Genomic DNA, 17,853 nt, shown 5'->3' with positions numbered 1-17,853 from the left:
AAATTTAAGACTTTAGAGTTAAGATGAATTGTTTACTATTCATCATCGTAACATCGTAGAACCATAATATGTATGTTTAATTCTTGATAAAAAAATATATTTAGTGTTAGCGCACTCGAAGCGTGAAAGTGGGTAGATTTAGGTGAAAAAGACAATAAAGCAGTGGCATTATGTCAAACGAAAACAGTTGCTTGAAGGCGGAAGCCCTGATTGGAAGGTGTCTAGTGTGAAGTATCATTATTGTAATTACGTGGAACATCTATTCGAGTACGTTAAAAACTTATAAACGGTATGTATTTTTATCGTGTCATTTTAAGCCGCTAACCGCTTCCGATTTCTAACATTAGATTTATTAACAATTTATCTATATATTTTCTTTGAAGCCACTCTTGGCACAGGGGCACAAGCGTGCTACTTAAAGCACGGCGGGTTGTAGGGTCGATTCCCACTCGAGGAAATGAAATATTTAATTAATGAATGAAATATTATTTTCATTACTTCGATCTCACGGGGCAAAGCGCGGCGTTGAGTACCGCCACGCAATACACAATGCCTCCAGAATTCAGCGGAAAGTGGTGAACAAAAATATCTTAATGAGAATGAAGTGTCTTAACGCTAGGTTCCCAGGATCCCTCTGCCTATCCTGTTATGTGAGGGACACAAAATGATGCTATTATACAAGCTTTTTTAATTTTTCTAAACATTGAAATGTCAAGTTGTAACAAATTTGCATTAGTAATGCTAGTTATGTTTCGATGTGTCTTCCAGAAATAAAATCGTAGTAGTAATTGTTCATAAAGTTACGTCGTGGTACGGCATCGCTCAGTTAATGTTATTAAAACTGTCAGTCTGAAATTTTGTCAATAAAGCCTGCTGTAGACGCTCACTAAGGAATTTTGATAACTTCGGGCTCTATGGCTTAAATATTTGTATCGTTAATGCGTTATTATTTTTGAGAAGCTTATGCCTCGACTGTAATGTATTCATATATGAATATTTAACTTTTTTATAACATTCGTCTTCGAAATTTATTTTAAAAACCACTAAATTTGTGTATTTTTTATATATTGAAAACATTAATTTTAAAATAGTACTGTTGTGAATAATATTTATCATAGAGTCCCGGGGCGTGGTAACCTCAATTCAGGCAGGAGGAGGACAGAGCTATTTATTACTATATTGTCTCCCTCTACGCCATGGCGGAAGGTAGGCAAAATAAATTGATTTATCTGTAAATATTGAGTGATGGAAATTGAACCATACTATATAAAAAATGTTAAATGATAAAGCGCCCGGGATGATAAAAGTTTCGTCGACCTTAAATCCAGCGGGGATACACTTTATATTGGATATCGGCAGTATTGTCCCGAAGGCATTCTAATTTTAGAGAATGTAGATTTTGTTATTATAAACAAGTCTACTCTAGACTATATAATGAACTAATAATATTTTTATAAGTAATATATATTTTATTTTTTACCAAATTGAAAATAAAATAGTATTTTTCGAAATACGCTTCCAAAATTTTTAAATAATTTAGCACGTAAAAGTCTTTTAAAAGTAATACACATTCCTTACCAAAGTGAACCTCGATATCTACTGAATTATCGAGTAGAAAAGTAAAAGTCCTACTAAAATTCAGACTCAATTCCTTTGGAATAAAGTAAAGACCTTTCGAAGAAACCTTAATGGACATTATTGCTCTTAAGATAAGCTTTCAACTTGGGTTTTATTTGCCTTATGTAATTATTTATTTCTGTGGTATCGTAAGGACCTTCTGCTGGTTTTTGTCTTCTAGATTATATAATTTTACTATTATTTCAAAAAGCATACAAATGTGAATGAAATAAGAATTTAAAATTAATATAGGATTGGCATTAAATATATTTTGTAATAACGCCGTCGTGGCGTAGTGCGGCAGCGTATAAACTATAAACACAAAGAGTGTAGGTTCAATCCTCACTGACGGAATAAATTATTTCCAATTTTCAGCTCTTGAGTTTAGTTGAGTTGTGAAGATTCGCCACTCATTACAGTGCATCGAATTCACAGCGAAAATTGATGTCATGATGAGGGAAACAGCGTGTAACTGGAAAAAAACGTGTTGTATACGTAAAAAATAAAAAATATGAACAATATAAACCATTTATTTGACATTGTATCAATGGAATTTCAAATTCAGCAAACGGTAAATATTTGTCTAAAGCTACACTGAAGAACTCATAGTCACAACATTTAATTACAAAAAATATCGTTTATTATGTAGTAGGTCTTTTTCAAACTTTTTCAAAAGATTTAGTGGATAGTTCCGTTGTCACTAAATTTCCTTTGATTCTTCAATTTCTAAAAATCTCTGAAATAAAAAAATATATATAAAAAGATATCAAATATATGGAAAAGCAACCAAAATATACAATATTGATATAATAATCTAGTATAATCCTAGAGTAAATTGCACTTTCTGTACGTGTTCCTATACTATTACATAATTCATGTCCAGTACGTCCACTTTTATCGGTGAACATCCACATTCGAGCACTGAATTCGAATGGTGCTAGAAAATTTACCACTCTACCCACACACTCGAATGCAGTTGCCAAATTATGGGTCATATCGCGCTTCTGTCTTGGTGGCTGCAGGTCCTATAAGCTAGCTTATATTATAATATTAAACCAATGCAAAAAAGTACATTCGAGACAATGAAATATTAAATGTTTTCATTCTTCGCTCTGGTGTCGGTAAAGCGCGGTGTTGAGTTCCGCCATTCAACACGCATTGCTTGCAGAATTCGGCGGTAAATGGGTAACGGAGTGTCTTAACACTAGGTTCCCTCTCCTACTCTGCTGTGTGCCAGATAGGTACAGCATGACGCAAAAAAATAAAGTTTAAATATAATTTAGAGATGAAAACATTTATAATGCAGGATTCCGTTTACTTTGTTTGCTGGCTGGCGGCTTCTCGTACCTTTTAATGTTTATGTATGAAAATACTAAGGCTTTAGTAAAGAAGGCAAATACACGAAAAGCTCAATCCTTAAAGTGGATGAAAATTCGACTGTTCGAATAAATAGTAGGTGTTCGTTTACTTAACATTAGCTACGAAATAACTTTACCAAATTAAAATAACATTTTTTCGTTAAACGTGTTATTCGTAGACGTTAAAAATTGTGGTATCGAATCCAATGCCCCTCAACACGCAATGCCTCCAGAATTCGGTGGATAAGTGTTAAGACACTCCGTAAGTTCCCTCTGCCTATCCTGCTGTGTGCGGGATACAGCGTGAAGCTGATTTATTATTAATTTACATAATATATAATCCTTGCGTCGCCTGGAAGCAGATCGTACATCTGAAAACAAAAACATTCCTGATTTAGAGAAATAATTTATTTTATGCGGTAAAATACTGTAGAGAATATTAAATTTATTGTATATTGAATTTAGTATCGGCTACGATTGGCTACAGTTAAGTGCTACACTTACAATGATGCTATTATAAAATATTATTACTAGATATATAGAATACCTAAGATTAAATTGGAACAACGCAACGCTACGGTTGCTAACTCAATAATGGAAAATAGATGAATGTTTATTTCAAAGTAAAAGAATATATTTTCTTCTTCTAGCAATATAAAACGTAATTGAATCGTAATAGAACGTTTCATGTTCTTTCCCTTGCGCTGTTTATACAAAAGTTTCTTAATCAGACATTCGATGATTTTACCTCATTTCGTCAATTGCTCGTATTACACAAACAATAACTAGAAACCACACGCTTCGTTAGGTTAAATCTTATTAAAGATATCATATTACATTTCAGTATAAGCCTGATTTAACAGCATATTTCGGTACCAATATGGTAATATTCTGCAAACTATTTCAACCGAAATTCAATCAGCACGAAAGTGACCTAAAAGGCATTGCAAAGTCGAAACGTAATGAAGTGTAAAGTGGAAAGGCGAAGCGATTCGAAAGGCGAAACGAATATTGCATCAAAGCTGAGGGGATGAAAACAAAAAGGTCCACGTGCAGCCGATTGATCGCCGACACGGATGCCGGAGGAGGACGGAGAGCGCGTTCATTATTTACGTAGTCTCGTATAACCTGTCCAACTATCGATCGACGCGCGCCTCACTTGCGGACGACTCCCCACGCTAAATAATACAACAAATTATTATGAAAACAACACTAGGTATGGAGCTTTCTAATCAATTCTATGGATTATATATTTTTAGTTTGTTATATTGATTTTGTAGCTGCAAAAATAAATTTACACGTTATATTTCGCTCGCAGCAATTAAAAGTAGAATCCGCGTAAATTATTCCCACAATAATAACTAGTTTCCGCTTTTAGTAATAAATATTTCTTAAAAAAACCATAACCGCGCTAATTATACGTCTATTCCGACAGAAGGAAAATAACATGCAATATACTGCATGGAAGTAGAGTAGAAATTTAAGAAAGACAATAAAATAGGAAATAAAACTTTAATTACTGTTATGAGCTTTCTGGATGGAAATTTTAGATTGACCTTTTCAGGAGGAAATTTAAGAAGAGTGCGGAGATGAAATTTATATATATGAAGGTACATTAAGTTAAGCATCATCGATCTCAGATAGCAAATATCTGTTCACGACCAGGTAAACATGATCTCGAGTCGTCGATTTCTCTTTGTGTGTGTACTCGACTGAAAGCGTGAAATACGTTCCTTCCTCCACTATCGATAACAATTCGTAGGTATTTATAATATAAATATGTTTATTATTTATATTATTTCTCCGCATCTGGTTTATATGAAATGATAATTATATTGTATTATGATTATATAATATTCCTTTCACACGTTTACCACCATTTACAGTTAACAGCTTCATTCACGCTTATTCCTGCACAACAAAGAAGGTAAAGAGAAATTAGAGAACGTTTCACTTTCCGAATTCCGTTCGATTTGAAGACCTTATGAGTGTTGAAACCCTACACAGTGCTTGTTGAAATTGAGAAATTAATACAGTTCGAATATAATAATTTCCTCCGAGTGGGAACCGAAGCCACAACCAACACGCAGAGCGAGTATCATTAAGAAATGGATATATATCAATTGTGCTTCCTTTTCATTGCAATGAAAACTAAAGGCGTGGCTAGCTCAATGAACAATTAGGTACGAGTACGTCGTGATTCAACTATCGCCATACTACTCCTCTTACTCCGTATTCCTTTAGTGATCATTACCTGTACAAACGAAGCAAACGCTTCGCCTTGCACTGTACCTATATAAATTCAACAGAACAATTTCAACCGTTTCAATTCAGTCAAAAGTTCTTTTCCTTCACCAAATTATTATAACTTGCCTTCATTCCGTTTTCCTTTTATTAAAGTGAAATTACTTCTGGATGTTGTCTGTAGAGTAATTAAATTAAAGAAGCTGAAGTGCGAACGAAACAACTTACCGACAGCTTAAATAACGTGGTAAGTTAATACGCTTGTATAGTAGAATAGTCTACAAAAGTGTTAGTCTGTGTATAATATTGGATTATCTATTCACTCGACCAATGATTAAGATGTTTGTTGAATTAAAAACTAGAAATCTTGTTAAGTTTATATAGTCTTGTTATAACGATTTAAGATTAAAAATATAATGTAAATTTTTATAAAAAAAAAATAAAAATATTTTTAAATAAACTCCACGGCACAACACCACACTAATTAACGCGCAAAGTGTCAGAGAGACTGATGCTGCTGCTGCAGGTATAGTTATTTAAAGGCTGGTGGTTCCGGGCGAAGGACCCGGGACAATTGTAGGTGCATCGCTAGACCACGTCAGGGACAAAGCCTGTAAGAGGATACTTCCTCTAACAACATCTATTCGTTTCTAGTGGTCGTTCGTGAAGTGTAGCGTTAGTTGAAGCTGTGAAGATTTGTTGACATGTTTTTTTTTATTATATTTATCTAGTATATACATATATCTATTTTTTTACGTTTTTTGTCGTACATGGCAGGGTAGGCGGAGTGTACCTGGTGTTAAGGCACTCCGTTCGCCATTTTCTGCCGAATTCTGGTGCCATTGTGTGTTGAGTGGCGGAACTCAACGCCGCGCTTTGCCTCGATACCAGAGCAAAAAAATTAAAATATACCTACATTTAAATAAATATATTATTTCTTCGAGTCCCCACTCCGTCGCGATTTGTCCCAATTTTTAATGAATCCAATATTCTTTTGTCTGTTTATTGGCTACATACAAAACAACCTTAATGTTTAATGCATATAAAGTGGTTTCTTATAAATGAACGTTTGCATTGTTTAGACACGACACCAAGTATTTCCAAGACGTAGCCGACTTTCAATCCCCAGTTCCCCAGAGGGGATTTCTTGTAGTTTCATTCATTTACTATCGTTTCTAGTAATTGAACATTTTTATTCGAATCCTAATTCTCCAATTGACCTAACAATAATAATAAGATTTACTGATTATATATTAGAAACTACAGTTTTATTATCCAAAGCATATTTCAATACAATGTTTTATAACGTCACGTGAATAGAAGTTCTTGTCACCTGACGCTGTGCATCGTCACGCGCTAGACGTATAGAACTACTGTATCGTATTTCCATTCATTATGAGTGCAATTGTAAAGAAACACCAACCTACATTTCTAAATTAACTATTCTTACGATTAAATGTCAGCCGTAGGTATGTATGGTGAAACATCAAAAGGAAACAAGGACATATTATAAGTAGGTACAGTCTACATCGCCTATTGCGCAATCTCATTAGAATGGGTCCGGCGAGAATTTACATTTTTTGCTACTGAATTTTTACAAGGAAAATTCAGATAATAATTATATTCGGCATGCCTTTTTAGCTGTCACAAGGAATGAACGAACGTTTTACAAATCATTCTTTTTAATACACAGATAATAACTTACTTTTAAACATAGATAAACTATATATATAATTGAGGCAAGGATTTTCAGGAAAATTGAGATTAATTACATCCACATAAAATATAAATTGTCGGAAATATACTGTACGCTATTTATCTTGATTTTCTCTGTCGACAGAAGCACCCATCAAAGGCTATTTCTTCCGAGACCGCGCCATAGAATTCCAAGTCTATTCTGTCGCCCAACAGTGTAGTGCTTGAATAGATTTTCTCGTAAATGGTATCAGCAAATTTTCCACAACACTTATCATAAATTTGAAAAACGACATACAACTCTACTTATGTAAAATAGATTTATTAATGGATTTATTTGTATATTACCTATCTTATTTTCTCATAATAAGAATTATAGTATAATACATTTTTTTTCCTTATACATATATATAAATGGAAAAGGCAAAAATCATTAAACCACAAAGTACCGTAACCACCGCAATTGTAAGATAATATAATCTAACTAAAATACCGATAGGTACATCCCTATCATAGCTATGTTAGTATCAGCGCCAAATATTTATTAAATCTAACTTCTATAGACATAGGACCGTTCCGATAGCATTCCCTCGCCATCCTTTTAAAAAAGTTGTAATTGCTTTTGAAGTCAAGTTACAAAGCAAGTACTCGTAGATACGACGAGGTATCCTGTAAAACTACGCTGATAAAGTTGTCCGGCCTGCTCAGTAAAGGTGGGTTATATTGCGCACAAAAGTAATATAAGCGACATTTATTTCTTGGGCTCTCTGTAAATAGGTCGGAATTGTAAGGAATGGTGAAGGTATTTAATAAAGTAAACGGCCAAGTCGAGCAAAGTAGGTGTTCTATTTGAAAGAAGTTTCACAAACAGGATACGCGCTGATAGTTGACACTTGTTTCTGGTTAGAACTTGAGCTTAAGTTTAGAATTTCTTGAAATATGACATTTATATTATTTTTAATTTAATATTTCAAAAAGATATGCCTGGCGGAATAAATGGGATATTAAATCCATTAGTTTAACTTCATTGTTCACTTATCTCCGATAAAGTAGGACTTCTCTAATCTCTTCTTCTAACTGTCCAGTAGATAATCTACACTCTGTACCTTTCCAGAAAGTCCTGTGTTCGCTAATTTTTATCTAATATTGGTGTGAATTATTTATAAAAAAATATTTAAAAAATAGTTTCAATACTTCTCATCTCTAGGTAAATTTATTTTATTACCACATTCGTCTCTTTCCTCCTAGTAACCACTGACTACGATAGATTATAATAATATTCCCAAAAATTATATCATTAAAATACTTTATAATCTCTTTTATCTTTCATAAAGTTTCACCGAACAAAGCGCTTACAATGGAGTCTCAATAAACATTTCTTATCTTACCAGCCTCGACTTTACCGCACTCAAAATCTAAAAACCTATGTCTTCATAAAGAATTTTAACAGAATTTTCATCTTTGCTATTTAAAAAATAATAAAACAAAATAAATCACGCTTCACGCTGTATCCCGCACACAGGAGGGAACCTAGTGCTAAGACACTCCGTTCCCTACTTTCTTTTAAATTAAGAACTTTGCTATAAACTGAGAAGAAACTTTTCTCATTGTTAGTTTAGTTGATAAAATAACTTAATTTCAACATGCGAGACATTTCCAATCATCGTAATATCTATTTCAAGCAAAATCAATATGAAAGTACCAACACAGTTCCTCACTTCAACCCCTGTTCGGGCATCAAACGGGACGCTTACAATGGGCCCTTAGTAAACATCCCTTGTCTTACCTACATCGGCTTTACCGCACTCACTGCTTCCCAATTTCTAATATAATATAATCAATATAAAGATAATAAGTTTATATATATTTCCCATGTTATATTGTATTAACATAATATTAATAATAATAATTTGCGCGTTTTGCTAATTGTTGACCTACATTACGTACTTGAATAGCACCACAAAACACTTTTATATATTATACCTAAAAGTTCTTATTTTCGCTTTAAAAATATTGTTTAAAATATATACCTAATATTGTTTGTCCATCGTCAAATACATTTAGGAACGTAAAGTCACAGATAAAAGTTTATATAGCTACCATTTTTATTAACTCATTTTCTTCTATTCTATGTGATCTCTACCTCTAACAGAAGCTTAAACGAAATGCGCAAGATATATTTTTTTAAATATTCAACACGAGAAGTTAACTTGAAAAACGTGAGAGAACTTTCAATTTTATTTTTACTGCTCCAATTAAGAAACTGTCGTAGATAACGTTCATAATAAGTAAGTATTTCTTTCTAATGTTACATATTTTTACTCTCTGAAAGCTGAGTTTAAAAGAGCTGAAGTTTGCTTCAAAACGTGCAGAAATTAATTAATGTATACGCTACGTTTAACATAGTAGTGTAGGTTGTAGTAGAATAATTTGAGTAGAGCCAAATATATAATATTTAAGAGTGGACTGGAGCTTTATACTTATTTTTCTGTTCTTTTATGTATCTTAATTATTATTATTTTTTGTTGTGTTTTATATTCATTGAATAAATAATTTTTAGATAAATTATATACAGCCTAGACTGAATATAGAAAAATGACCTAAATAAATACACTGACAAAAAACAAACTTATACTATATTTTTTATATGCCTTGTATAATACGAAATTAGTTTACTTAATATTTATTTAAAAAGGCGAAGCGCAAAGTAAAGTCAGGTCAAACAAAAATTAATTAGACGACGTAATTCGGAGGCTTACTCGGCATTAAAGAAAATTGAGTACTACAAAAGATGAAACATACTTCAAGTTTTTCCAAAAGATTTATGAAATAACACATTATAAGGACTTGTACACTTATAAAAGAAATCTGACAATTATATTAAATTAATAGAACCAGTTTTAAAATGCCTACAAGTTATTTATTAGTCCTAAATTATAATAAATTTAATGCCTTACAATAAATAGATGTATAAAACCTAACCTAACCTAGTGTTAAGACATTCCGTCCGCTACTTTCCGCCGAATTCTGGAGACATTGTTCGTTGAATGGCGGAACTCAACGCTTCGCTTTGCCTCGGTAGAGCGAAGAAATGAAAATATAAATATTTCCTAGAGAGGGAATCGAACTCACAACCAGTCACGTTCAGTACAGTACAGTCATTCACTTGTAGGCTTTATGAAAGTAACTATCAATAATCAATATATTATTTGTTACTAATTATTAACATTAAGAATATTTAAATGATTCATACACAATACAAAATTCATACAAAACCAACTATGTAGGTATATAAATATTTATTGAGACAATTAAACAAGGTCGAGCCAATAAGATATATGTATTTAAAGTGAGTGATGAACGTCAGTGTTGTTTTCTGGAAGGTAATCGAAGTATTACTGTCTACGCAAACAGTATTATCTTTGTGAATGGTAAACAAAACAATAATATCTAGGCAATATTACGAATGGCTGGCGAGTTGTGTGTGACTGTAACCACGACAGTTTCTGGGTTCGATTCCCATTTGAGGAAATGATATATTTAATATATTAATTTCTTCGCTCTGGTGTCGAGGTGAAGCGCGGCGTTAAATTCCGCCAATCAACGAGCATGCCTCCAGAATTCGGCGGAAACTGGAGAACGGAGCGTCTTAATACTGGGTTTCCTCCGACTACGCTGCCATGTGCGGGATACATCCTAAAGCTTAATAAATATTACGAATATACCTTAACAATTATTTAATTTAAAAAATATCACTTTCAAATTATAATACATTGATTTCTTCCATTCCCTTTATACAGCCGTTATATGACTCCCTAAGGTACTCCAGGTACAATCAAAACTTTAGCGAAACGATGCCATAATCCATCTTTCGATGTTTCGCATCACAAAATACCTGTATATTATGAACTTTTTCTTATTGGCTGAAAAAGTTAGGTTCGTTAATTCTTACATTATTAATACGACCTTTGTTTTCTTGAGGGCATCGAGAGGTCAATCCGATTATCTAACTTTGACTAGAATAGCGGCAGTATTCCATCCATCCATTCATCCATATAATTCAATAGAAATCAATAATAAATAGTACATTAGTAATTTATAAATAATACCACATACTTATGTGGGTCAACCCAATTGCGAGTATTAATTATTAGTATTGATATTAACGACACGTGTAATTTAATAAGCTTATTAATAATTGTAGGTGGGTTCACAGGAGATTATTTTCATATTAAAATTCAAATATTAGAACAGACTACGTAATACATCAATCCCATAACATAAAAATCTAAGCATTAGAAAAAAAAACAACATATTAAAAATATTAATTATACTTAATTAATATTATTCAAATTATAATTTGAAAACATTTTTAAAATACATGAAAAGAATTTATTTAATTCTCTTCATACTCGAGTGTATAATATTCAAAATTATAGCACCATTCGTCAAAAAAGATATATCTTTACTTTAATATCACGGTTGATTATTTTAAAGGTTATTTTAAAAATATATTTTCTATAATATAATAAAAATAATACACTTAAAAAGAGTGATCAAAAAGTACCTTTGAAAAATAGTAATAATGATAATATTTTCTAATTTTAAATAAATATTTTCTCCGTCTAATTATACACGCACATCTTTTGAACTACTGGACGGATTTCAATTAAACTTTTTTTGGTATACAATATATTAGGCCTGGGAAAGATCTACACAATAAATAATTTTGAAAACTGGCACATCTCATGTAGAGCCAATGTAATTCAGTTAAACTATAAAAATATCGTCTTAGTAAAAATAGTTGAGCGTGATCGTTGACATATAAAAATTATAGAAATAGAACATCTAACGAAGCACTATAATAGACCAGCTAAAGTTTAATGAATAAGGAAATAGCAGGTTAGCAAAAGTTGTCTAATATAGTAGGCAGTTCAGGAGAACTAGGAAGGTCTAGGAAGGAACAGTTGTCATGGAAAAATTGACGTTGGATTGACGTTGAATGGTTCCAAGTTATATTCCCACTTGAAAAAATGATTGTATTTAAAATTGTTTACTCTTTCCCTCTCCGGTAAAACAAAACGCTGCGTAGAGTTCAGCGGCAAGTGAACGGAGTTTCTTAACACTAGGCTCCCTCCAGCTATCCTGCCACATGCGGGATACAGCGTGAAGCTGAAAAAAATACTTTTACCTGCAACAGATTCAGTAAAATAATATTGCCGAGAAAAATTGTGTTCAACTTTATAAACTACTATTCCGATATATTCATATTTATAACATTTAAAGCGTTTTTTAGCTTCACTAGGTCCTGGGAATATTTATCACGCTCGTATGTCACGTCTATTTGCATACGATGCCCGGTGCGGTGAAATAACTATCATAAATGCTGTATAAGCCGCGTAGAATGTCTACCTAGTAATTTATAATGTTATACTAAAATTTATATTTTATTTATTTTTTATTTATTGGCTTATGTGAAGCAAAAATATTTAGATTACTTTTTTAGAGGTGGAGGTATGTCTATGCATATTGGCACAGAGTTTCTAGTGTTAAGTCACTCCACATTTAGCCTTTTGGGTACCGGAACCTAACGCCACGTTCTGTGTACCAGATCATAATTTAAAATAAAAACTCTTCTCACGGGTATCAAACCTACGACCATCGTATTTAAAACACCAACTCGGCAACCAACCAGACGATAATACACCATTATGATACAAAAGCGTAAATTACATGTCAATTTCAATACACAACAAAGTGACGGTGCGTAAAATATTTCAGTTTGTTACAAGAAAAAGGAAAAATATAGTATGGGCAACAAGATATTGAGATATAACTAATATTGAAGATGACAGGCTATAATTTTATTTGGTTATTTCTTTATGCGTTCTGTCTGGGACTTTTATTCTTTGATTTACGATATCGTAAAGATATCTAAATCGATTAGTCGCATTCTTCAATTCGTTATATTCAATTATTCTTCTTATTCTTCAAATATAAAATTTAATTATTTAGTTATACTCGTGCCGTAGCAACAGAAGCCTGTGAATGTAAACGCGACAGGTTGTGAGTTCGATTCGTACTCGAGGACTGGGAACATGGGGAACGAAAGTCTCTTAACACTAGGTTCCCTACCCAGCTATGTGCGAAATACAGTGCAAAGCTACAAAAAACCGATTGACATTTGAAATTTGTTCAGATACGTTAAATAACGGGTAGGACGTATAATTTTTCAAAACGCAACATTTTTTATACAAACATTTCTCTGCCTGCTCATATTAATCGAATCCTTCAGGTCAGTTAGTTGTACCTAAGAAAGAAAACAAATATATAAAAATATACAGCACAGAATGAATATAAAACGAAGTAATGTAATTAGTATGGGACATTTTACAGTGCTTAACGTGAATTGTATTACGGCTTGGACAAGTGTGAAATATAACCACCCCTTATCGACTAGGGTTCTACATCCACGCAGCACTATTAACTTAAATATGTAAAGGGCACTCGACTTTGTTTCTTATTAGCATCATTTAAGAACAATTTTCGCTTGACACAATTATTAATAGTCTTAGTCAAATGGGGTGGGTATTCAAATATCGCCGGCCAGTGTGTGACCTAGTAAAGCAGTTTATTTAAAATAGAATTGTGAAAAAATATTGATTATTTAAAAGTTCAACTAGTTTTTAATTAGAATTTTGAAAATACAATTTATATGATTACAAAAGATTTACATACATTATCTTAAAACAATGCTAGTAAATTATCCATATATTATATTTTTACTAATAGCAACATTAATGACATTCCCTCCAAAAATGACCACAGTATAATAGCGAACTCTTTAAAACGGAACTTTTCACTTCACGCTTCCGTACTCCAGTCCAGTGCATTTTAAGCTTTCATAATAGAAACGGTTAAGAGCTCTCTTTGAAGTTAACATTGGGCTCTGGAGAACATTAAAATTATTTTAAGAGAAGATGTGCAGGCTGTCTTGATATTTTACATGTTTAAATCTTACGTGAAAGAGAAATCGAGAGAGAATTCTTAACACGAAATTGACTTTGCTTACCTTGTAAATAAAGATGAGATGGGTGGGATAAAGAAATATTTCTTAACGCTTGGGCGAAGGAAGTCATTGCAGTGACGCAGTGTTTATATTTCTGTATAATTTACGTAATCATCATAATATTATGCATGTTTTTGTTAGATTCAATTTAAATATATTTAGACAAACGTTAAGTTTGTTTTTTCAAATACTTTGGTGTATCACAATGGAAGGAGGTAATAAAATATATACATAGATAAAATATATTGTCGTAACGATTATTTCCCAATATATTTGATAAATAAATTTTTCAAATATTTTAAGCATTTTATTCTTTAAACATCTTCCTTATATTATTACAAAAAAAATATGAACTACATGAATTGACTACTTGTGTTCCAAAAATACAAGTATGTTATTCATGTACTATACAATCCAAAAGAAAAGAAATATGATTAAAGTAATATTCTGAAAAGCTAAATCAGTGTGGGAATAGAATAACATAATATTGCGAAGGAAAATTATATAAAATCCATAATCATTCGGCACTCCCACGATGTCTAGATAGCTAGACTGACACGTCTGTCCTTATCTAACACATGGGGATGTGTATCTGTCTCTTTTACACTATAGTGATAAATAGAATTAATGTGTCTCTAAATACATATAATCGGACTATACACAAGCCTCTATAACCCATGGGCTTTTTCATGGGAAATAACATTTAATTTGTAATTGTATTTTTTTTCTATCAATGTTTATATTAGAAGCAGGTTGAAAAATAAAGTTTTATCTAGTGTAACCATATACAAAATTTTTTTATTATTTTATTCATTAAATATATGAATAGCAAGATGCTATAGCTACAGAAGAAATCATTAGAGGAAATTGCGTAAGATTAGAAACAGTCGGCTTCCAAGTGTGGTCGAGTTATGTAAGGGTTTGTCTTTGATAGACCGCAAACGTAGGCTATGTCTTTTCACGTCTCACGCTTTGTAACAGAGTTGTTTCTTGAAAGGCTTCGTTAAGTTTCAGAAATACGCACAATATGTGTACCTATTTAAATAAATTACATAATTTATTGTTCTTGTATGTTATTCTTACTTCGCGGATAAGTTTATTTAGAAACTGATGAAATAAAGCTAACAATACAAATATGGAATGATTTAGCATTTGTTGCCATAAAAGGATAACTGAGGTTAAAGAATTGCCCCAACTCACGCTAAGAGTTTTAAAGTTATACAAATTGAGTTCGTTCGTACAAAGTATTTACGAAAAAACTCTAAATATAAGGTCATTTATATTCTACGTTCATAGCATCACAAGTTGGTACAGTAGGAAATCGAATAAAATCTATAAAAGGAGTAGTCAATTTAAAAATTTCTTCGCAAGGAATATTCCGTTCGCAAGGAAAGAAAATAATAACACAAAGCCGCGCTGAAAAATCGTACCAGAGCTGATTGAAACCTTTACATATACTTATGTAAATTTTACGAGGTTGAAGACCTATATTTTGTAACTGGCTCACGGAAACGAGAGAAGGGAACGTGAATACACTCTCGCATAAAAAATTGTTTTATTTTTCAATGTTGCGATGCCAATTTATTAAAGTCAATAACCGAAATGATGGAAGATGTCAATTTATTAATGTATGTTACTGTAAAAAGATTATATGGAACATCCATGATAAGATATGAAAAATGTCATGTTATAAAAACTGACAATTTGAAAAAGTTTAAAATAGTGAACAGAGTGTCTTAGCGATAGGTTCCATCTGCCTACTCAGCTATATGCGGGATAGGTACAAACTCCTATTAATCAAATATCCCCGTTTTCCATTAAATTTTTCGAGACATTGCAAGTTAAGTGCCACACTCAACGCCGGCCTTTTTTAAATTGGTGCCAGAGCGAAAAAATGAAAATATTAATAAATAATAATTTATTCCACCTATTGCGGATCGATCCCACTTCGCGTTATATTCACACCCTACTGCCTCTGCAATAGTATAATAATAACAATAACAAAAGTTAACTATAAATTTCAAAAGCCAGGATCCTAGATTGGCAGTCAAAGCTAGGATTGAAATCAAAACTTGCACCCAGTCGTGGCTGGGGCCCGACTCTCAGCTACTCGTAGCTAGTTAGACGAGCCTTAGTAAACCGACCTACTTTGTATGAAACGCCGTGATTGTAGCTTACGTCATCCTTTAATGTTAGATTTTGATAATATAGTAAGTAATTAGATGTTATCTTAATAATATAAGGTTTTATCAGAAGTAATTGGGCACTTGTTTTAAACCCTTTTAAAAATGAACTGTTAATGGTTGTTCTGAATTATATATTAGTAATTTTAACAAATAAATCAAAGATTCATGCGGCTTTGGTAACGTAGATTTATTAATGGAGAAATAAAGGGGTTAAAATATCAAAAATATTTCTATTAAACTATGAGTACATTTAGGCAGGAAATTTATATATTAATTGAAACTGGGGAACGGAGTGTCCAAACACTAGGTTCCCTCTGCTTACCCTACTATATAGGGGATACAGCGTGCAGCTGAAAAAAAAATTACAAACAGCTATTTAGATATACGAATACAAAATTCGTATATATTCAGAAAGAAAAGCTTCATTTGCATGCAGAACAAATGAACAACATGCTGATAAAGTCAACATTAACATACAAAAGTGTACACCGTAAGCCTCCTGTGGCACTGAGAGCTACGCCGTACAACGGCAGGCACTAACAATTTAATTACTTAAACGAGCGTTTGCTGTAGCCGGGACTCGTTTAATAAATAAAATTATCTTAAAATAATAAACGTAAATGGCTCTCACTTCTAACAAAGGTTAGTCTTGGATAATATTATCTGCAAGTTACGTTAAGAGTATTACAATGTCATATTTATTAAATAGATAAGTTTTAAAGAATACAAAGTAAAAGGAATATTCTTTTGCATTATCCCATATCAGTGGACGGTACCGAAGTAAAAGTTAGAAATTTAATTTAATAATTTCTTTATTCTCGTACACTTTCTCTCTACAATGTCACGCATAAAGCTGGGTAGGCAGTAACACAAACGAAACCTAGTGTTAAGACACTCTGCACCCCATTCTTCGTCGAATTTTTCATGGCATTCCGTGTTGAGTGGAGGAACTCAACGCTGGCAACTTTTGTCTTGGTGCCAGGGCGAAGAAATAAAAATATTGATAAAAATAGTTCATTCCTCGAGTGGGAATCAAACCCACAACCTGTCGCGTTAACATACACGCTTGTGCCCCTGGCCCACGCCTGGCCTGGGGCCTAGGTAATTGTGTCCACAGGTCAATAAGACAAGCGAAGTGGTGTATTGTTTTAATCTGGAGACACACAAATCACTATTATTATTCTGGCAAAGATGCCAACGCGAACAATGCCCACAATTTACAGTTTGAATTCAGATGTTCATTTACGTGTTAAATCTCTTGGTATCAGAAATAATGGACCATTTTTCTTTTATTTAAATATATTTTTAGAGATGTTATATTTTTAAAGTTCAGTTTTTTGTCATGAAATGAAATATAAATATTTTTCTACTGAAATATAATATATTACAGAATGGTATGGGTACCAAGTTCGCTGTTTATATTAAGAGTATATAAGTAAACAGAAAAGTTGTCAGAGTGGAATGACATCAGTATCATTTTATTACCTTAAGATTTTCTTATGATAAGAATGTATAATTTTGTGTACTTAATTTTTTTAGGGTTCCGTACCTCAAAAGGTCAAAACGGAACCCTTACAGGTTCTTCAAAACAAACTCAAAAGGAAAAGCAAACTTCTATTTGCAGTTAATTTCATAAAAAAATACTCACCATTGACCTACAATCTTGGAAATGATGCAGAAGCCT

At 32.5% G+C, this 17,853-nt stretch overlaps 1 protein-coding gene across 2 annotated transcripts in view; it reads left to right on the top strand.

The window, feature by feature from the left end:
* The first annotated feature begins 266 nt into the window (after positions 1-266).
* Positions 267-17,853, top strand: part of CaMKII (Calcium/calmodulin-dependent protein kinase II) — a 40,975-nt gene continuing 23,388 nt past the window's right edge. The window contains exon 1 of one of the 2 annotated variants that reach the window (XM_085196401.1): positions 267-289. The gene's annotated coding sequence lies outside the window, so the exon portion shown is untranslated. Of the gene's footprint in view, positions 290-5,237; positions 5,467-17,853 lie in introns of those variants that run through there. The other variant, XM_085196400.1, reaches the window with a different exon arrangement.

The sequence above is a fragment of the Heliconius melpomene genome, chromosome 13 (assembly GCF_056956725.1).
Source record: "Heliconius melpomene rosina isolate 202511_hmr_F chromosome 13, ASM5695672v1, whole genome shotgun sequence".
In the NCBI taxonomy this organism is placed as follows: Eukaryota; Metazoa; Arthropoda; class Insecta; order Lepidoptera; family Nymphalidae; genus Heliconius; species Heliconius melpomene.
The sequence above is the reverse complement of the archived record's forward strand: the minus strand, read 5'-3'. Positions and strand labels throughout refer to the sequence as shown.